This window comes from Canis lupus, chromosome 5 (genome assembly GCF_003254725.2).
Source record: "Canis lupus dingo isolate Sandy chromosome 5, ASM325472v2, whole genome shotgun sequence".
In the NCBI taxonomy this organism is placed as follows: domain Eukaryota; kingdom Metazoa; phylum Chordata; class Mammalia; order Carnivora; family Canidae; genus Canis; species Canis lupus.
Window position 1 is genome coordinate 8,825,381 of NC_064247.1, and position 21,700 is coordinate 8,847,080.

Genomic DNA, 21,700 nt, shown 5'->3' on the forward strand with positions numbered 1-21,700 from the left:
GAGTCTTTCATAGCTGTTAATGTACCCACAAATAATCATAGAATTTTTTTATTTTATGTAATAGAAATTTTGAAGATTCTGTTTTTAAAAAATGTATCAGATCCACAGAGGAGTAAATGGAGAAAAGAAAGAGAAAAAGAAAGAAAAAGAAAGAAAAGAAAAGAAAAGAAAAGGGCTAGCGGTGAGGTGCTTCTTCAGACCGCTTCTTGCGAGCCACTCAGCAACCAACATGTGTAACAGAAACAATAACAAGCTGCCCAGCAACCTGTCACAGTTACAGAATCTGATCAAGCGGGATCCGCCAGCTTACGTCGAGGAGTTTCTACAGCAGTATAATCACTACAAATCCAATGTGGAGATTTTTAAATTACAACCAAATAAACCTAGCAAAGAACTGGCAGAGCCCAGATTGGTCACTGCTACCCAGAACATTTAAGTAACTTTCCTCAAGAGCTGAAAGATCTTCTCTCCTACAATCATGCTGTCTTGGATCCAGATCTTCGAATGACATTTTGCAAAGCTTTGATCTTGCTGAGAAATAAGAATCTCATCAATCCATCAAGTTTGCTAGAACTCTTCTTGAACTTCTGCATTGCCATGATAAGCTTCTGCGAAAGACTTTATACACACATATTGTCACTGATATCGAGAATATAAATGCAAAACACAAGAACAATAAAGTGAATATTGTGTTGCAGAATTTCATGTACACCATGTTAAGAGATAGCAATGCAACTGCAGCCAAGATATCTTTGGATGTGATGACTGAACTCTACAGAAGAAACATCTGGAATGATGACAAAATTGTCAGTGTGATCACAACTGCATGTTTCTCTAAGGTCACCAAGATATTAGTTGCTGCTTTGACATTTTTCTTTGGCAAAGATGAAGAGGAGAAACAGGACAGCGACTCAGAATCCGAGGATGAAGGACCAACAGCAAGAGACCTGCTAGTGCAATATGCCACGGGGAAGAAAAGCTCCAAACACAAGAAAAGGTTGGAAAAGGCTATGAAAGTGCTCAAGAAACAAAAAAAGAAGAAACCAGAGGTGTTTAACTTTTCAGCTATTCATTTGATTCATGATCCCCAAGATTTTGCAGAAAATTATTAAAACAACTAGAGAGCTCTACGGAGAGGTTTGAGGTGAAAATGATGCTCATGAACCTCATCTCCAGATTGGTGGGAATTCATGAGCTTTTTCTCTTCAACTTCTATCCCTTTGTACAAAGATTTCTGCAGCCCCACCAAAGAGAAGTAACAAAGATCCTTCTGTTGCTGCCCAAGCATCTATCTCATCACTTAGTACCCCCAGAGATCATTCAGTCAGTGCTCATGAGTGTGGCCAACAATTTTGTCACCGACAAGAACTCTGGGGAGGTCATGACAGTAGGAATCAATGCTATAAAAGAGATAACAGCTCGATGTCTTCTAGTCATGACTGAAGAACTTCTCCAAGACCTAGCTCAGTATAAAACACACAGATAAGAATGTGATGATGTCTGCTAGAACTTTGATTCAGCTCTTCCGAACACTGAATCCTAAGATGTTGCAGAAGAAATTCCGGGGTAAGCCTACAGAGGCCTCCATGGAAGCAAGAGTGTAAGAATATGGAGAATTAGATGCTAAAGATTACATTCCAGGAGCAGAAGTTCTAGAAGTTGGAAAAGAAGAGAATGCTGAAAATGTTGAAGATGGGTGGGAATGTACCAGTCTCAGTGAGGAGGCAGATGCTGATGGTGAGTGGGTTGATGTGCATCATTCTTCTGATGAAGAGCAGCAAGAAATATTCAAGAAGCTCAACAGGATGCCCATGGAGGAGCAGAAAGCCAAAGCTGCAGCCATTAGCACGAGCCGAGTTCTAACTCAGGAAGACTTCCAGAAAATCCGCATAGCCCAAATGAGGAAAGAACTCGACGCTACCCCAGGGAAAGCCCAAAAGAGGAAATATATTGAAATAGATAGTGATGAGGAGCCCAGGGGTGAGTTACTTTCTCTTCGGGACATTGAACGCCTTCAATAGAAAGCCAAAATCTGACAAGGAGACAAGACTAGCAACAGCAGTGGCTGGAAAGACAGACCGAAAAGAATTTGTGAGGAAGAAAACCAAAATGAACCCATTTTCCAGTTCCACTAATAAAGAGAAGAAAAAACAGAAGAACTTTATGATGATGCGATATAGCCATAACGTCTGGTCAAAAAACAAGCGTTCCTTCCGAGAAAAGCAGCTGGCACTACGAGATGCACTTTTGAAAAAGAGAAAAAGAATGAAGTAACCTCCGAGCAAGTCTTCCATTCCAAGAAGAATGCTAAATTTGTACATTATTTTGAAAATTAGTTAATCAAGAATGTTTTTTTTTTTTTTTAAGAATGTTTACATTAAAAAGTCCTGAAGGAAAAAAGAAGAAAGAAAGAAAAGAAAAGAAAAGAAAAGAAAAGAAAAGAAAAGAAAAGAAAAGAACAGAAGCAGCCTCCTGTCCGGTCTCCCTGCCTCCCTCCGGTCTGGCCCTCCTACTCCCTGCCACACTGTGTCCTGCACACCCTCAGGCAGATGCTCCAGGGACACCATGGGCGGATCAGGTCAGTCACTCCCCTGTTCAACACCTTCCCCTGGCTCCCCAGTGCACTTAGAGTCAAGCTGGAACCCTTAGCGGGCTGGCAGGCCCTGCAAGATGCGGGCTCCCAGTGGTTCTCTCCTGCCTACTGCTGCGACCCTGGCCACTCCAGACTCTCTGGGCCTCTTGGCTATTCAAGCAAACTCCCAAGCAAAGTCTGCCTCAGGACATTTACCCTTGCTACTCCCTCTGCCTGGAAGGCCTTTCCGTGGGGAGTCTCAAGCCTCACTCACCTGCTTCCTCAGGTGCACCTGGGTCAAGGTAGCGAGAGAATACCACCCTGTGCACCTGTTCTCTCACTTTTTGCTAAAGAGGCCCGTGAGTGTCAGTGTCACAAACCTGGCCTCCACTCTTTGGCACAATGGTGGGTGCTACTCCAGGCAGAGAAAGTGCTCAGGAATTTTCTTCATTCACAGATAGCAAGTTGCTCATCCGGGGAAGAGGAAGAGGCAAGAGCAATAGCTGGTCACATCATTATGCAAAGAGTTTTGCGTGCCCCTAAGATGCCCGTTGCATCTATGGGTGCCCCGGGCATTAAAGGCACGTGTAGGGCAGCCCCGGTGGCGCAGCGGTTTTGCGCCGCCTGCAGCCTGGGGTATGATCCTGGAGATCCAGGATCGAGTCCCACATCCGGCTCCTTGCATGGAGCCTGCTTCTCCCTCTGCCTGTGTCTCTGTCTCTCTCTCTCTGTGTTTCTCATGAATAAATACATAAAATCTTAAAAAAAAAAAAAAAGGCACGTGTATCTTGAATTGGTAAATGGGGAAAGAGAAGCTCGGTGGGTGTCCAAGCGTGGTGGCCTGACAGCTTCTGCGGGAGGCAAGTCCGAGGATGTTACTGCCGGATGGAGTAGCAGGTGAATTGGAGCTTTTCTGTTTAAAGAAAGAAAAATTAAAACAGTTAAAGACATTTTCACGCATCACGTATTGAGGAAAACCCACAATCTTCGCTTTCCTGGTGGATGACTTAAAAATATAAAGAAAAACCTTTACAATCTCTTACCAAGAGCAGACCAATAGCTCAAGTGTTGGTTCAATGAAGACTTTGTCCTTTTAACAGAGAGAAAACTAGTTCTGGTTTTGCACCCATTTACCTCTGGGGCCCCTGGGTGGTGCAGTGGGTGAAGCCACTGCCTCTTGATTTCAGCTCAGGGCCTGATCTCAGGGCCCTGAGTCTGCTTCTATCTCTCTAACCATCCTCCGCCACCCCTACCCCAGGCTCACGCTCTCTCCCTCTAAAAAATAAAAATATAAATAAATCTTTAAAAAAATGTTTAAAGGTCTCTTGCTCTGCCCCTTCCCACTCTTTCTCAAATAAATAAATCTAAAACTCATTTCACTTAATTAAAAGCCTTCTGCCTTGACCACACATTAAAATTTCTTTCCAAAGTTTCCTTTTTATAAACCTTCTACAACTTTGATATTCACATTTTGTCCTTTTTTTTTTTCTCTCTTTCCCACTTTCAATAATTAGCCTCTCTTAGGACAAAATTCCTTTCTTTTCCCTCAACAAAAAAATGCCTTTCTGTTAGGCCACTCACAACAACTTCATGAGGCCTGAGACAAGCCGGCCATCATTCCAGGCTGTTCTTGCTGACAAATTATCTGAGAGAGAACATGAGCCTCCTTTATAACTGTCCGTTATTGAAAACACACAACCTAATTTCCTTGCATTAGGACAAACTTCCTTGATTTCTTCTGGTTGCTTTAATTAGATATGTTAGAATTTTTCACCCTTAGGAACCTTAATTTTTCATGAAAATAGAGAGTACACAAGCATGAACAGTCTTTTTATATTATTAGCATTCTGGGGCTTGGCAGATTTATGATTATATTTTATAATTTCTGGAAACATATTTTCTTCTGGTGAATTTTTTTCAGGGTTTTTAACAAGTTTACTAATAATCCCAGGTATCAAGCAAGCTAAGGATTAGCAATTAATGTTTTAACCTTTCATCTTATTTGTATTGACCTGGACAGTTAATGAATGCCTATCATTTGATTTAACTTAAAATCAATTAAAGCTCAGAAGACCCAAAGATTTGGAGAAAGTTTTAAAAAGTCCATCTAGGGGTGCCTGGGTGGCTCAGTGGTTGAGCATCTGCCTTGGGTCAGGTCATGATCCTGGGGTCCTGGGATCAAATCTCATACCAGGTTCCCTTTAGGGAACCCTTCCCCTCTGAATATGTCTCTGCCTCTCACTCTCTCTCTCATGAATAAATAAAATCTTTAAAAAAATTAAAAATACATCTAACAGTGTCTTTGTTATTTCTTTTTTTTTTTTAAGACTTTATTTATTTATTTGACAGAGAGCATAAGCAGGAGAAGCAGAGGGAGTTGGAGAAGCAGGCTCCCCCCTGAGCAGGGAGCCTGACACTTCCTGGATCCCAGGACCCCGGGACCATGACCTGAGCCCAAGGCAGACTCTTAACCAGCCGAGCCACCCTGGCGCCCTGTGCTCTCTCTATCTATTGAACTTCCTTGTTCTTAGTAGTTCTGTTAGGCCACTACAACAACTTCATGAGGCCTGAGACAAGCCGGCCATCATTCCAGGCTGTTCTCAATACTGACAAATCACCTGAGAGAGAACATGAGCCTGTCTGACCATCTGCGTGATAGTTAACGTGGGTAAGTCTGAAGACGGGCCTGTTTCCATCCAACCAAACGGAAACTACCTTTTCTTTGCCAAAGATGATCCCAGAGCACATGAACCTGAAAAGTCGTGGGGTCGGTTCCCATGATCACCCTGAGGATTTCTACCAAGTCTTAATTCGGGTAAGTGCTGGATTTTCTTCACGTCCCTCCCGTGTGTTCTTGGAGAATGAACTTTGGTGATTCCATGTGGAGGCAGCAAATACCGGCATCCACAACACAGGTGTACAGACCCACAGACAGACGAAACAGAGACCACACACTCCCTCCTCAGGGTTGCCCGGTTGCCCAGGTTCCAGAAGGAGTTCCAACTTATGGTGTAATCTCCTCCTTGAAGTTTGTCCTGTGACATTTATGACATTGACGTCTCAGGGCCCCAAGCGAGAGCGCAGATTCCCAGCCCTTTGGGGTAAACAGGGGACGTTGGCCGGCCAAGTGCTAAAATGGCATCATGTAATATGCAACTTAGGCTTGCCTCCAGAGCTGCATTCCAGGGCTACAAAGATTTGTAAGAGGAGGCCAGGGACTCTCAGTTGCTCCAGGAATTGCGTTGCAGCTTCAATGTTCTCGTAGGTGGGCTCACCCTGTAGCTACATTCTCTTTTTCAGTAAATGCCCCAGGAAGGTTGGGGAGGCATTCCTGATCCTGCGGGTACCTGGCTCCAATTTAGTTGAGGGGAGGACACATACTTTCTTTCTGCTTCAACTTCTTTTAATGCTATCAGGCTCTGCAATCTGGCCAATTTCTGATCACAGACGTACTTTGTAGTCATATGTGGGACAAACAGCAACACTTGCTGGCCGGATTGAACAAGCCCTGTCTGTAGTTTCTCGTGGGGGTGTTGCAGGAATCTCTCAATGAAACGACTTTGGAATTCTGAGGCCTTTTGGAAGCTTCCTTATGCCAAGTAAAATAGGTATCGCAACCTGTTTGCTTCATTCTGAAAGCCCGACTTCAAAGTGCACTCCTTACATTTTCTTACATTCGGGAAAGTTCTTCCCAGCGGCCTGTCACCGTCCTGAAGGCTGGCAGCAGTTCAGTTGGACACTTAGCCGCCAATGCAGTTCCACCCACATTTCCGTCAGCCCAAATCTGGTCCCAAATGGGTGCAGAGCACCATACTTGGGTCCCTCAACGGGACGGTTACCAAAACGAGGTTTCAGGATGTAGTCACATTTTTTCACTCTCGTAGATAGGTGTCGCTTCCAGGACCATAGTTTTAGGCAGAAGTTCAGCAGGTGTGCCCGAAGGAGGCTCATTTGAGCCTTTAGAGTTGAAGCATCTATTTTGCTCACCGTCTGGGTTTCTGAGACCCGATCTAATCCCCTAAAGGGACCGTGCAGTGTTTTCTGGGGCTCCTCCTCACACAGAAATTTCTTGAGGTTGGTGTGACCTACGGCCAATATGACCGGTTCCACAATCAGCTCATCTGAACTCAGGAATCTTTGGGTTTGGTGGCAGGTGCTCTGAGAGCTCCGAGTGCTCACGCAAGCACACCAGCTTTTATGGCTTTTTGGCCTCCAAGAATCCCATCAGGGAAAGCCTTCATCCACACAAGAGGAGACAGACAGGTGCACCTACGTGTGGGTGGTAACAGGGGATATTACTGTGTCCCGGCCGAGAGAAGGCCCCGGGTGCACCCCACCCCCCAATTCCCATGCACCTGCCACTGGGGAAGGGACCAAAGCAGCAGACCGGCCCCACCCACAGGGGCTGGGACTTGCTCCCTGCCGCTGACGTTCCCCCTTGGAATTGGGACAGGATTAAGGGCTGGGGTTTTCCACTCAAATCCTAGCAGGTGTGGTCTGAAAGGCTAGGGGCTCAGCTCTGGGCAGAGCCTTCTGCGAGCTCAGCTGGGCTCCAGGCACCACGGATCCTGAAATGTGATGTGAAAATAATGTGAAAATTAGCTTCGAGTGATAAGCACGCTTCCATTCCTGGATGACTAAAACTATGAAATTCCCGGGTGGGGCACGTGAGGCCCTCAGTGAGTGGAGCCTGGGACTCCTGATGTCGGGGTTGTGAGTCTGGGCCCCACAGTGGGTGTAGAGCTTCCTTAAAAATAAAATTTGTCCAGGGCAGCCCCAGTGGCTCAGTGGTTTACCGCAACCTTCAGCCCAGGGCCTGATCCTGGAGACCCGGCATCGAGTCCCATGTCAGGCCCCTGCATGGAGCCTGCTTCTCTCTCTGCTGTGTCTCTCTTTGTGTGTCTCTCATGAATAAATTAAAATCTTTAAATAAATAAAATCTGTCCAAAAAAAAATCAAATTCCTACATATATGTCATCCCTTGGGCACAACCTACAGCAGGTCACCTTCAGCAGGGAGAACCCATTCCTCCTGAGCACTTATCCCCAACTGGTTACCAGGTGCCCCGGAGGAGGCCCCGGAGCCTCCAGTGGAAGCTCTAGGTCTACCACTGGGGCAGTCACGGCTTCGCCGTCTTAGACCAAGCGCCAGGTTGTGGAAACTACAGCGCCTATATCTGGTGCCCCCATTTTTATGTCTGTCTTTTCCACCGAATTGGGCAATCAAGAGAAGCCAGATGCACAATTGTCAAAAGAACTCTGAGATCACCCCTGAGACCCAGCCTCCCAAACCAGGGCAGGGTGGGCAGCACCCCCTGCGGCGTCTGGGAGCAGTCTCATGGGTCAGGAGTCCCAGCTGGGACTGGGCAGCCTGGCAAGCTTCAGAAAAGGTGGGGGTGGGAAGGAGGCTCCCCAGCTTGTCCTGTGGTGGCAACAGTCGGACCCTGCCCTGTGCTGCCTCCTACAGGTGGACCTCAGGTTTGCAGAGAGCCTTCCCCATGGTAGGAGTTCAAGGACTCCCTTCTGAATTCTGGAGAGAAAGCTTTTGGAGGAATCGGAGACTTTGGCAGGAACACGGATTATAGCTTCATTCAATGAAAATGATGCTGTGACAGAGACAAACGGAAGCACTGAAAACGGTGACTTCCAAGTGACCTGGCTTTGTCTTGAGGCTGATTGACGTCTTGCTGCTGAGGAAGGACAAAGAACCTTCAATCATTTCCATTTCTAAAAGCTGAGAGCCTTGTTTTTGTAGAGAGACGGTTGAGTGGGTAAATCTGGGAGGAAGGACCAGCACCGGGATGGGGGATGAGAAGACAGTTGTCCTCCTAGTGACATGACGAAGGTTCTGGCCAGGCCCGAGGCTCCTAGAGCTCAGGAGCAAAGAAGGGGAGGGAATGTGAGAGCAGTGGGAAGGGCAGTCCAGCCCCTTGGGTAAAAATCCTTCTCTGAAACCCTACCTTCTCGAAATCCCCATGTGAACAAATACCCTTTATCACTTTGAAGGTAAAGGGGTCACACTCCTCGTGGGGGGGGCGGGTGTCATCCTAGGCACAAAGGAAGGCATAAAGGTGAAGTGGGGTGAGGTCGTGAGTCCAGGGAGAGTCGAACTTGGAATCCTCAGTAACCATGAGAGAGAGTCTAGGGCACCATACCCCATGTGCATGGATGCAGAATTTCCAAATAAACTGGGGATTTTCCTGGTTAGGGGTGAGCAGGCCTGGGGCAGAGTTGCTTGGAGGAACCTATGTTTCCCAGGGGCCTCCATGTGCTGAGACAGAAATCCGTGGACACCGGGCTTCCACCCAACAGCACCTTCTGGAGGACAGTGGTCACAGAGACAGGTATTTCCTTGGGCGTAGAGAGCCAGGGACTAGGGAGGAGAATTTCAGGTTGACTGCATGTCTCTAAAGAAATCCTGGAAAAAAAAAAAAAAAAAAAGAAATCCTGGCATAAGTCATGGGGGTCTGAGGGAGGGCAGGGGAACATGTAAGCCCCGCAGGCCATCTAAGTGAGCTGTGCCTTCGGGTGGCAAGCCATAGTCTGCCCACACACCCCCACAACCCCAGGAAGGAGGAGAAGCCTCTGGCTCACCATGAGGCCAGATGCCTGCCCAGCACCCACACCAGGTGAACAGGGGGCCAGGCTGAATGCATGCTCTCACCCCGGAGGCTGCCTGCAGGGGGCGGCCTTGCTCACTGTGTTCTGACTCTGTGAGAGGTGAAGACTCCTCCCCCTGCCCCCACCCAAATCCTCAGGTCCCTGAGTTCAGGTGTGAGGATGGAGAGGGCCCAGGGATGGAGCAGAGCAGAAACATCACAGCTGGAGGAGCCTGAGATGCTGACCGCCAAGGGACACGCAGGTAGGGACACCTCCGGAAGGCTCCCTAAGTGAGGCTCATGACGGGCCTCTGGACAAGCTCTCCAGCTGTCACAGGTGTGAGTCAGGCAGCCACAAACACGACAGAGGTGGCCACATGGCCATTGTCTGTGTGGTCTCAACTCTCTCCATTTTTGTCATTGTTGCATTTTGAAGAGGCAGAAGTCATTTCAAAGATCTCTCTCCATTGGTATTTACTTATTATGTGTTTTGTTTGTTTTTTCATGTTGCTAAGCTCCAGACTTGGAATAGATGGTCTGTTGCTCTGGTAAAGATGTTCCTCACCACCTTGGAGCCAGGACTGTGAGGCACAGGTGTATCGGAGTCACCTGGAACCCAGCAGTGTTGGGGACCCCGTGTTGGCACTTCCAAGGATTTCATACAAGTGACAGCTCAGCTTGTTTCCATCCTGCTGCTAAATTAAGTAAATAAATTAGATGAGAACAATGAGGGCCAGATGCCTCCCTTTTTAGCCCTCTGCCTCCTGAACCTTCTGAATTTCCCATCTTGTGGTTTTCTGTAATTTCTAGTAAACTGTAAAACAAAGCTTATTTTCACTTTCTCACTAACAAGTTCTAGAACTTCATTGCTAAAAGCTGTATTGGGTATTTCCAGCGGGGTGCTGGGGATGTGGCGAGAGTGAGGGCCTGGCACTGTCCTTGGAGGCTCAGAGGGCCTCGGCAGGGCCAGAGGGACAGAGAAAATCTGAGTCTTAACTAAGCTGAGGCTTAATTTTGTTTCTGTAAAGTATTGTGAATCAGGACAGTTACTTGATGTTTTGAATCCGCAAGTCCTCACCAGCAGAGCAGACACAAAACCCTTTCCTATTCCAGCATCTCTTTCCTGGGAAGAGCCCAGCTGGGCTTGGATGTGCAGCAGCTTAGCCACAGACAGTTAATCAAACCTGATGACATTTCTGTCTCCGGTTCAACAGGGAAGCCAACCTTTAAGGCTGCTCTCTGCTTTGTGAGCGCCAATGAGATCACTTTTCTCGGGATGGGAAGAGAGCTCAGCATTCTGTTTTTGAAGGTACTAAAGAGCACATGCACAGGCACCTCTCTAGTTGGGACAGCCTAGCTCGCTGCGAAGTGGGGACACAGGCCTCTCCTGAGCAGGTACGTCTCCTGAATGAATGCCACCCTTTATTTCCCTCAGCCTGTCCTCCTCCTCATCTGCCTCTGATGAGAGTTAAACCCTGGGCTCACTTTTCTCCCATCCTTTCACCATGTTTCTCTGTCTGGATTACTTCCCCCCACCTTCCCTCCCTCTGGAGGGAGAGCATCAGGCTCTCCTCTAAGGCCGAGTCCCTGGTCAGGAAGGGCATGTTGTGCTCAAGATACGACACCCTCTGCCCTTGTCAGTCTTCCCTGTCTCCCTCAGGATCAGAAACAGAACATTTTTGCTCAGGCCCTTATCAAATGAGCATGAGTTCCAAGTAGCAGGACTAGGAAGGAACACAGAGACCAAGACCATAACGACCATCACCCTAATCTCTGCCTTCTGAGGAATAGGGTACAAGAAGAGATAAGTAGGGGCTGGCATCCTGCTGCCTCAACGAGCAGGTGCACACTATAACCAACATCACAGTCTACCTGTTCTTCATTCCTTAGGAAACAGTCAGAGTCGTGGGCACTTTCTTGTTGGCCTATCCTTCTCTGGGCTCCAATTAGCTCAACATCCCAGAGAGGGGCTGTGGGGGCATGGGTCTGGAAGCAGCTGCTTTGGATGGCATTTCCCTTGGTAGACAGTCCTGGAAGAAGACCACCGCCCCACTAGCAGTCTGCACTACAAGTGAGTCCTGCCTTCGCACATCTCTGAGTGTAGGGTAGGCAGGGCTAGCAAACAGGTTCTGACTGAAAACAGGTGCTACACTGGCTGCCACACTTATGATACCTCCTTAATTCCTTAGGTACAAAATTTGAGTTAACAGGAGGTCATGAGAAAATTCCCATCCTGTCCTCATCCTTCCCAGAGACCCATCACACAGCCTTGTTTAGCAGAAAATATAGGACCAGGGAGAGCATGGCATAGTGGAAGGACCTTAGCTGTCCAACATTCAGTGGAGGTATTGACAAAGACTTAGGAAACCAGGAGGGGCTCACGCTCATCTGAATTGAATATAAATCTACTTAAAGAGATTTATGAGGGTTCTCTGAAAGTTTTATTAGAAAAGGAAGTATGGGTGGTGTGGTGTGTGTGAATTTGTTGTCATTATAACCTGGTGTCCAAGAAATACCTTATTTCTCACTCTCTTGAAGTCATCTATAATCTGACACTCCATCACCACCTACCTGGATGGTAAAAACATCCATCTCTGTTATTTCTGGGGCTTCTCTCATTTCCTTCAGGAGGAGTGTCTAAAGAAGAGACACATCAGTGGAAGTTCATTAATTTTTGCCTGAACTTACAGCAGAAATATTTGCCTCTGCTGAAGCTCCTGGTTCCTGTTTTAGTTTCATGCTCGGGGCCTCACTGGTTCCTGCCAGAGCTGAAATCCACAGAGATGAGGGGCCACCTTTCCCAGTGGACCATGTCCCTGTGAGGTCACCTGCTCCTTCAGGCGCTGCCAAAATCAAGGTGGGAAGAAACGATCCCATTCTCTCACAGCCCCCAAGGCATTCACTGCTCTCCCCACTAGCTAGGTAATCCTGCAAAGGGCTTCAGGCTTCCAGATAAACCAGCAGGTGGGGGGAGGTTGTTCTCAAACAACTCTGTGCTTGCCAAAAAATTCTCCCTGAGGCCAGGCATAAAATGGACTGGAAACTTCTTGGAAGAATGTGGGAGCTATTTTGAGAAAGGAGAGAGGAAAGACAAAAAGGTTTAGCAGGTCAGCTGGTATCCTGCCACAAAATGGTTTTTGTCCTTGAGCTGAATGTTATACAAAAGGAAAAGAGGTTTTAGGGTAGCTTTTTAAAGCAACAGAAACTGGCTGGCTGAAAGTTAAAACAGGATGCACAAATAGATGAAGAATTTGAAAGGAGAGATGGAATTTCTAAGAAAGAGTCCATGGGTAGAAATAAAATCACACAGTATCAGAGGTAAAGAATTTCTGTGCTGGGCTCATCAGTAGACTCAATACAGGAGAGGAAAGAAGCAGTGAACTTGAAGACTGGGCAATAGGAAATAGAAACATGAGGAGACATAATAATAATAAAATTAATAATAGAAAGAAGAAACCAGCACATAACATCTGATAGCCGTTTGATAATACAAAATATTCTACAGATGTGATTAGTTTCCCAGACATAGAAGAAAGAGAAAATGGGATGGAATATTATATACTTAAAAACATAAAAGCCAACACTTTCCAAAAATAATGAAAAACATCAAAACACAGATCCAAAGAAGCTAAAAGATTCTCACATAGGAGTACACACAACATCACCACCAGAACCACCAAACCGCTTAAAGCCAAAGATAAAGAGCAAATCTTGACATCAGGAGAATAAGGTACTTTAAGTAAATTGTGATAAATTAAAGGTATATACCCCAAACACTAAAACAAGGTATGTCTCTACATGAGAAGATGAGATGGCTAGTGATGTCTATTCTGGCCACTATTTTATACTTTTTCTAAACTGAATATTTTAGTTACATGAGTTAAACATAAAAACAAAGATTCCAAATAACACCAACTTAAAAAGACACATTCCTTAAGAAAAAAAGCTACATAGTGGAAAGGGGGAAAGACCGAGGAAGTAGAGAGAGTGTGTGTGTGTGTGTGTGTGTGTGTGTGTGTGTGTGTGTACGTACCAGAGGGGCTGGTGAAGGAGTCCCTCCCAGCCCTAAGTTCTATGAATAAGAGGGAGGCAAGACACTGGAGCCACTGTGGCTCTGATCAGCCTGGCACCAAAGGAGCCTCTAAACCAAAGGCACCCTGAGGGCAGGGAGCAGGTCTGTTTTATTCACTGTTCTATAATCATCATCTAGTTCCCAGGCTTAGCCAGCAGAAAATATGGGTTGAAGGAAGGAAAAGAGGGAAGAGGAAAGCTTGCTATCTGGCAGCCAGTGATAGGGGAGGGAGGGAGGGTTGGAGGTGCAGAGAGAAAAGGGGAGGTTGACACAGGAATCTGAGAGAAAGAGCACCAAGGGTGGCGGGAAGCAGAAAGCCTTGATCTGCTGGGTCAAGCTGTGGACATGTCAACAGCCACAGCTGAGCAGGGCAGGCTTCAGGCCTTGAACGGTGCTGGGGCAGGATGGCCCCGTCCTTTGAGGCTACAGGAGCACAGAAAGGACTAAGTGAATAACTCACCAGTTCAAAGAATGGCCAATCTCTACGGTTGTTTCTAGTGTCACCGTGGTATCCAAACCAATTTGCACCCTTGGTTTGCAGAAAGGCAGGGAGAGACGCCCAGTGTCCCGGTCTCCATACGGGAGCTTGTTATCTGGAGAAGAAGACAAGAAAAGAGCATCTCTGATTTGTGGCCTGCAAGTTCAAGTGCTTGTCATCTACAAGGTAAACAATACATACCCGTGGAAAGACTGAGTGATTCAGCCAACAGGAAGAAACGGCACATAGTCCTGAGTTGCCAGGTAAGAAGGGACACCAGCCACCCTGCAATGGCCACCCTAGTGGCCATCTCCCCGCAAACCCTCACCTTGCCCCCACCAAGGCCTCCAGTTTCCAAAAGCACCACCACAAACAGGCTCTGCTACAACTTTTATAGCCAGTCCCGCCCATCCTGGGGTCTGCATGGGGACTCCCCAAAGACCCAGGGATCCCTCAACAAGCACTTCTTCTCCTGATACGTCTGTTGGTCCAGTCAAGGGTCGGTGGCAGTCCAGCACCAGATCCAGGACCCTTTTGCAACTTTTTTTTTTTTTCAAAGGATTTCACTGTCACTTTATTCACTATCACATGTGATGCTTTAGATCATAATCAAATACTGTTACACTGATTTCAGCCCTGGCTCAAACAATGGAAACACTAATTTTACAAACAGTGCCAGAACCCAGAACAGGATTCTTTTCACAGTGCTTAATGGTGGAGTTTGCAAGGAAGAGCCTAAAGCCAAGCCCTGTAGGGAGTTTCCAGAGTAAAATTCTAGCAAGCTGATTAGAGATATGGTGACATTTACTTAAAACCACCACCCACGGGGATATCCCTGATGTGTTCTGGCCAGGACCCCTTTTTTCAACTTTTTAGGAAAAACACCCTTCTGGAGCTCTCCACTTTTGCCCCCGGGGCTCCTGAGAACTACCGCCCCAAGATGAGGCAAACATCACTCAGGTGACTTTGCACGTCCCACCTACCTTCCCACCTACCTTCAGCGGCTGTCAGAGAGTTCTGCAGGCTCCCTGCAGTCTGGGTGGCACTTGGCTCAGCCTGGCAAACTCCACTGGCCATAAAAATCTGATAGACGTAGACTCTTAGATTCTGGAAATGTACTAGAATTGGAAAGTGAAATTGGGCATCACGAGGCTCTCCAGGCTCTGCCTTCCCACAGGTCGGTCAGGAGGAACCACATTCTCTGGGGCCCTGGCAGCCTGGACAGTGGCCAGTTCCCAGGCCTCATGAGCCGCCTGGCTGAAAGCTGGGGATTTCTGGGTGCCTGGCTCATGCCTGGGAGGGGGCATGCCTGCCCGAGGACAGACAGGATCCCCCTCTACTCCCAGGGATGGACTGTGCTGCCCGGGGAAGGTCGGGTCCTACACTGTAGCTCCCCCAACCCCACTCATATGGACCCATCACCATCTTCCCAATCCCTCCCGAAGGGCAGCCCACGTTGCCTTCACCATCCACAAAATCTTCTTTGCTCCCTTTCCACTCAAATTTAGGGCTCTCAGCAATAAAGCCTGAGGAACTGGGGAGTGTCAGGGATTCAAACTGAGGTGGGAAGGAGGTGAAGTAAAATCGAAGGCGGGGGAGGAAGGACAAAGGGAAGAGCAAGGACAAAAGGGGAAGAAGCAAAGGAGAGGAGGCAGAGAGGGAGGAAACACAGTGGGGTGAGGGGGTGAAGGCTATGATCACCTCTGAGGTTAAAGGGAGGCCCTGGGCCTTGCTCTTCACCTCCCCGAGGCCCACCAATTCACAGCTCACCTGAAACCGGTCCCCAAGGTTTCTTCTTTTGCTTTTCAGGAGTGCTTTCTTGCCAGATGCCCAGCCCGATGCAGAGGAACTGCACCAGCATCACTGGCAACAGCACCAGCACCACCAGTAGAGATGGGATGCTGAGACTCCTCTTGCACCCACGACCAGGGAGCAGAAGGCAGGACAGAGCCACAGGTGCACAGGCCCTGAGTATCTGGCTTTATAACCCTGGCTGGGAGGGGCCCCGATGGGAGCTGAGACAAAGGGCTGCACTCTCACTGCAGAGTGAACAGAGGGCTGGTGGGAGCCCTAGCCTTCCTGCCTGCCTCCAGGGGGGTGAGCACACACCACCATGTGACTGCCCATATTTAGAGAACATGCTCCTCAATAGAGCGTGAGCGCAGATTTCTCAGATAAGGATGGGCACCCAGACTATTGCTGGGGAAAAAAAAAACAAAAAAACACTAAACCTAACATCCTGTTTAACAAAAAAATAGTCTAACCATGAGGTGATCTTCCTTAGGGACTCTAGCCACTCACGTCCTGAACCCCAACCTGTAAGGACCCCTCAGCCTGTAAGTGGCGAGGGCTCCAGCCTTAGCTGGGGACCCCCTCTCCAGGTTTCTGTTGCCGCAATAAGACCTGTGTTTGCTTCTTCTCTCTCTCCCTGTGTCTTTCTCTCCTTCAATCTCTTGTTGCAAGAGTTAATCTATTGCATTCATTCAATCTATTGCATTTATCTTCCAGATTAGCTGTATTCCAGATTAGAGATGTTTGTTTATATGCTGAGGAATGTAATTTAAAAACTTTGATCTGAAAGGGTACGTGGCTGGCTGGGAGGGTGGAGCGAGCAACTTTTCATCTTGGGGTTCTGAGTTTGAGTCCCATGTTGGGTATAGAGATGTTTAAAAATAAAATCTTTAAAAACAAAACACTTACCTGGATTTTAAGAGTTTTATAGCTTTAGATCAGGCTCCTCTGCACCCTTAGAACTTGGGTTCATTCTTACTCAAACATGGTAAGAATGACTTGAAGAATAAATATATCTGCTCCCCTTCTGCATTAATATTCTCTCCAGTTTAAGAATGAGAAACCCACTAAAATGGAGGGCTTACTCCATAAGGGTGTAATTATTCCCCCATCCACCTCTAAAATCTGAGGAGGCTGACTCAACTATGCCATCTCAAAACAACGTAAGACATTTATAGAGAGCTTGCTATGTGCCAGACTTAGTGCTGAATAATGTCAGGGTCCTGGGGTGGAGCCCCATTTCAGGCTCTCTGCTCACAGTGGGGAGTCTGCTTCTCCCTCTCCCTCTGCTCCTCCCCGCCCCACCTCATGATCATGCATGTGCACTTTCTCTCTCTTTCTCTCAAATAAAAAAGGAGAAAATCTTTTAAAAAAAATAACCACTGGAGACAAAAGAATGCATAGATTGGATGCAACCATTAGTACCAACTCTCATTTCTTATCTGGCTCCAACAACATCAGAATTCCTGGCAGTGGGCAGCCCCTGTGGTGCAGCGGTTTAGCGCCGCCTGCAGCCTGGGGTGTGATCCTGGAGACCTGGGATCGAGTCCCTGCATGGAGCCTGCTTCTCCCTCTGCCTGTGTCTCTGCCTCTCTCTCTCTCTTTGTGTCTCTATGAATAAATAAAATCTTAAAAAAATATAATTCCTGGCTGTTATTTTGATCAGCCATCCTGTCAGATATGAAAAAGCATGCAAGGTTTCAATATCCTGAAAAGTTGGCCACTTTTCCCAGTAATTACAAGTACATGGATTTAGCCCCCTGGTGTGCTGGTAAACGTTTAACAACTGGCTTGTGGGGTGAGCCTGGATGGGAAAAGCCCTGATTTGTAGCCTTTGCACATTTCCACGGTGTAAATGTCAATTTTCAGCTACCATCCTGACATCACTGAATAGGGAGTTGGGAAGAGATATGCCCACTATTATAGAGTATTTCCAGCATATAGATACAACAGTACTAAATAACCTTATGAGCATAGATAATAGTAAAATGTCATAATTAAGAAGTGATGAAGTTTTGAGTATTTGTTTCTAATATGTCAGTTTATATGTTAATTTTAATAGCTGTGTTCAACAAACAGCTTGTAGAATTCCTGAAACTTTACCAATTAGCACTCTTCAGCCAGTTCAAGCCAGTTCCCAGAACATCACGGGTTAAATTACCACCACTCAAAGAAGGTGGGCAAGTGAAAGGTAGAAATTGCTATATCCTTCTACTCATACAATTCTCAGTGATAATATCACATGCCCCATCTCTGATTTGATAGATCGGGGAAGGAACAAATCTACACAGACAGCCAAATCGAAGATTTCCCCACTTTTTAACAGGCCTCTCCTCAGGTTTGTGCCATATTCAACAATGCATTGTCTCAAAAGGACTGTGTCTAACCATCTGTTTGCATGCTAGGTGACTGACAGGGATGTCAGGCTATGGAAACTGAAGCTGGAGAAGCTTGATCTTGGACATCTTTGTTTGGAGTCTGCAGAAAATTCAGAGGAACTTTATTGCTCAGGATTTTAGTTTTAGAAGTCAATTTTGACAACAGATCAAAGGAAAGTTCTGATGAGGACAAAAGATCAAGAAGCAGCTGTTTCAGTGGTCCAGGAGAAAGATGAGCTTGAACTCAGGTTATGTCAGTGGAAAGAGAAGAGCTGATAAATCAAAGAACCAGTTAGAGGTAAAACTGATATAATGTGTGAGGGGAGGGCAAAGGAAGAGCTGGTTACTCAGCCAAAGGTCCCAGGAACAGAGTTGGGGTACAAACAATGAATTCAGTATTACAAACGTTGAGTTTGAGATGTTGTGGGAACCCACATAGAAATGTCCAGCTAGTAGCTGGGTATCTGAGTCTGAACTAAAGAGGAAGGGCCAGCTTATAGGTTTAGGGAGTCCTCAATTTGTAGGTGTTGATTGACACAGATTAAATAGATTATGAATAGATTCCCTATTCGTAGGGAATATGTAAAAAGTAAGAATTAGTTCTCATCAGGAGGATGGGATGGAGAAGTACAATTTCAGGAAAAGTGGGGAGGAGCACCATGAAAGTCACAGAGCATTGTACATTCAGAGAATAACTAGGAACTGGGTATGGGTGAGGCTTGAGATGGACATAGGATGAAGATGTAAGAGAAAGTGAGACAAGTGAGATGACACTAAGGAAGCAAATGTGGGGACAGATGGCAAGATGTCTTGATGGCTTTCGCTGGCAGCAGTACTGCACAGATGAAGCAACACACTTTCCAATTTTACTGCCCCCTGCCTTCTGAGAAGCTTCAGGATGCTTACCACAGCTACGACCCCTTCTCTAGGTTTCTTAACAGAGATCACCATTCCAGGTGTAACCTAGACTCTTGGTGTCTTTCTGACATGAATTGCATAAAAGGCCTATGAAACAGGCTGGCATTAGAATTTTGTGCAAAAATGATGATTGTGAGAGTTTAAACCATTGAGATTCTCTGTTTTCTCTGAAAACTGAAAGTAAGGATGGGGCACCTGGGTGGCTCAGTGGTTGAGCGTCCACCTTTGGTTCAGGTCATGCTCCCAGGTCCTGGGATCAAGTCCCACCTTGGACTTCCTACAGGGAGCCTGCCTCTCTCTGTGTCCCTCATGAAGAAATAAATAAAATCTTTTAAAAAAAAGAAAATAAAAAAGAAAATTGAATGTAAGCAGAGTCAACAGTGCATATTAGGGCCAAAGGACAAAGGCACACATCAGAAGTCAGGGGTGAGCACAAGCCATGAATAAACAGAAATCATGAATAAGCAGAAATAGCACACACTCCAAAATGATGAGCAAGGGATCCCTGGGTGGCGCAGCGGTTTGGCGCCTGCCTTTGGCCCAGGGCGCGATCCTGGAGACCCGGGATCGAATCCCACGTCGGGCTCCCGGTGCATGGAGCCTGCTTCTCCCTCTGCCTGTGTCTCTGCCTCTCTCTCTCTCTCTGTGACTATCATAAATTTAAAAAAAAAAAAAAAAAAATGATGAGCAAGCAAAAATTCCAAATCAGTAGGAATTATGAGTAAGCAGAAGTCACAAAATAGAGGGAACAGAACAAGAGCAGTAGAAACACAGGCAAGAAAACTAGAAGAAACTAAGACCTACAGGATTATTAGAACTAGAACTGGAGGTACCTGGCTGGCTCAGGCAATGGAGCATGTAACTCTTGATCTCAGGGCTCTAAGTTCAAGCCCCATGTTGAATGTAGAGCTTACTTTAAGAAATAATAATAAATTGGGCAGCCCTGGTGGTGCAGCAGTTTAGCGCCGCCTGCAGCCCAGGGCGTGATCCTGGAGACCTGGGATCGAGTCCCACGTCAGGCTCTCTGCATGGAGCCTGCTTCTCCCTCTGCCTGTGTCTCTGCCTCTCTCTCTCTGCATCTCTATGAATAAATAAAATCTTAAATAATAATAATAATAATAATAAATTAAAAATAAAAAGTTTATTTAAAAAAGAAACCAAACTGGAACTGCTAAGTATCCAGAAACACCTTCCAGGTCACAGACTGTGTCCAGGTCTCCATGAGGCCCAGGCTGGGTGGTGTGTGTCCCTACATGAATATCTGAGTCACCTCCCATTATTTAAGGTCAACTAAGATCAACTGAAGGAGGCATGGTATCTTTCATCTCTTCTGTGTTTTCTGTTATTCTTTCCTGGATTTCTTGGCTTGCTCATTTTCCCTTCGACCCCAAACAGCTGTCTCAGACTTGAGTTACATAACCTTTCAACTCAGCTCTCCCTAGATAAGACTATTCCTACAGAGCCTAGTTGCCTCTCTCTGTGTTCCAACTGCAAGCCCTTGGGAGAAGACTGTTCAGTTCAGCTCATCTTTTTGAACCAGGCCACAAATATTACCAGCCAGGGTTGACACTGCAGTTTCTTTGCTTTGCTTCAGGCCTTTAGAAACTGGAGTTTCAGATGAACACTGGGTGTTATACTATATGTTGGCAAACTGAATTTAAATTTTTTAAAAATGTAAATAAAAAATAAATGTCATTGGTCATTTGAAGAAAAAAAAGAAACTGGAGCTTCACTTTTATCTAGGATGCAGAGATGGGCAGAGGAAGGACACAGGGATTGGAGCACCTCTGGACATCTTAGCTCTGGAGCACTTCTGGTCCCACAGCAAATTCTCCATCACTCCACGTTTTCTTATACAGTGTGCTCAGATACTCACAGGTTTGGCTCTGCAGTGCCAGACCACTGGCATAGGGAGAAAAGTCTCCAAAGTAGACCCCAAGAAAAGCCAGCCTGGGTGGGATTGGGATACAGTCCTGTAAAGTCAACCTTAAGAAAAGAAGGAAGAAAAAGTTGGAGGCTGAGGTTTAAGGAAAGACCATTTAGGCTTTAGGTCTTACCTTTCAATTCTGTGACTCCTGGGGAGGGGTGAGTCAGTGATATTCCAGAAAGTTCTGAAAGTTGCAAAAAAAAGGGTGCTGCCAAACTTTAAAACAACTGGTAGGTGGTATACATAGTGCCTCTCCCTTTCCACAAATTTCCACCACTTCTATCAATGAAAGTCTGACTCAGTATGATCCCCCAGCTGTTTCTCCAGACTCTCTCCACATGGAAGAAAAGATTATCAGCAACATACTCTTTCATGAATTTTTCCACTCCACAGAAGCCCAGCCTCAGACCCACAAATCCTAGTTTTGTCCTCCAATACAAGCCAAGTAGGGTAGGCCTCCCTCTGCAACTTTTGATGCCTGGTGATCCCTTTTCTCCAACTGACCCACGGTCTTTAGCCAGCCCATTCTAAGAGCTCTCTATAAAATTTCCACTATGAGGCAGAGGGAGGCCCAGAAAAGGCAATTTATCCATTTCTTCATTCAGAAAGCATGTATTAAGTATGTATTATATGACAAAGCTGCTGCTAGATAGTGAGGTACTACATACAGTGATCAAGACAGACAGACAGAGATCCTTCTTTCAAGGAGCTCAGAGTCTAATGAAGGAGATAAATATTAAATAATTATAAGACTGATAAATCTATTCTGGTTCCGGCATTCAGTACTACATGTACCAAAGAGGTCCGAGGTTGGTGGGCAGGGAAGATGTAGGAGGTGAGGGCCATAGGATCTCTACCACGCAATCCCCAACAGTTCTAGCTTTCTATCATATGGATGCTTCACTGCATCCATATTCTACCCCCTTGATAGAAATTACAGCTCAGGGCACAGCTTTCAACATCCCT

General features: G+C 46.4%; 1 long non-coding RNA gene and 1 pseudogene across 1 annotated transcript; both read left to right on the forward strand.

The window, feature by feature from the left end:
* Positions 1–222: 222 nt before the first annotated feature.
* Positions 223–2,318, forward strand: LOC112671108 (protein SDA1 homolog; annotated as a pseudogene).
* An 8,130-nt stretch (positions 2,319–10,448) lies between these two features.
* LOC118354846 (uncharacterized) lies at positions 10,449–15,657 on the forward strand. Its single transcript, XR_004816153.2, has 3 exons — positions 10,449–10,565; positions 13,784–13,983; positions 15,530–15,657. It is a non-coding gene; the product is annotated as an uncharacterized LOC118354846 (long non-coding RNA).
* Positions 15,658–21,700: the final 6,043 nt, after the last annotated feature.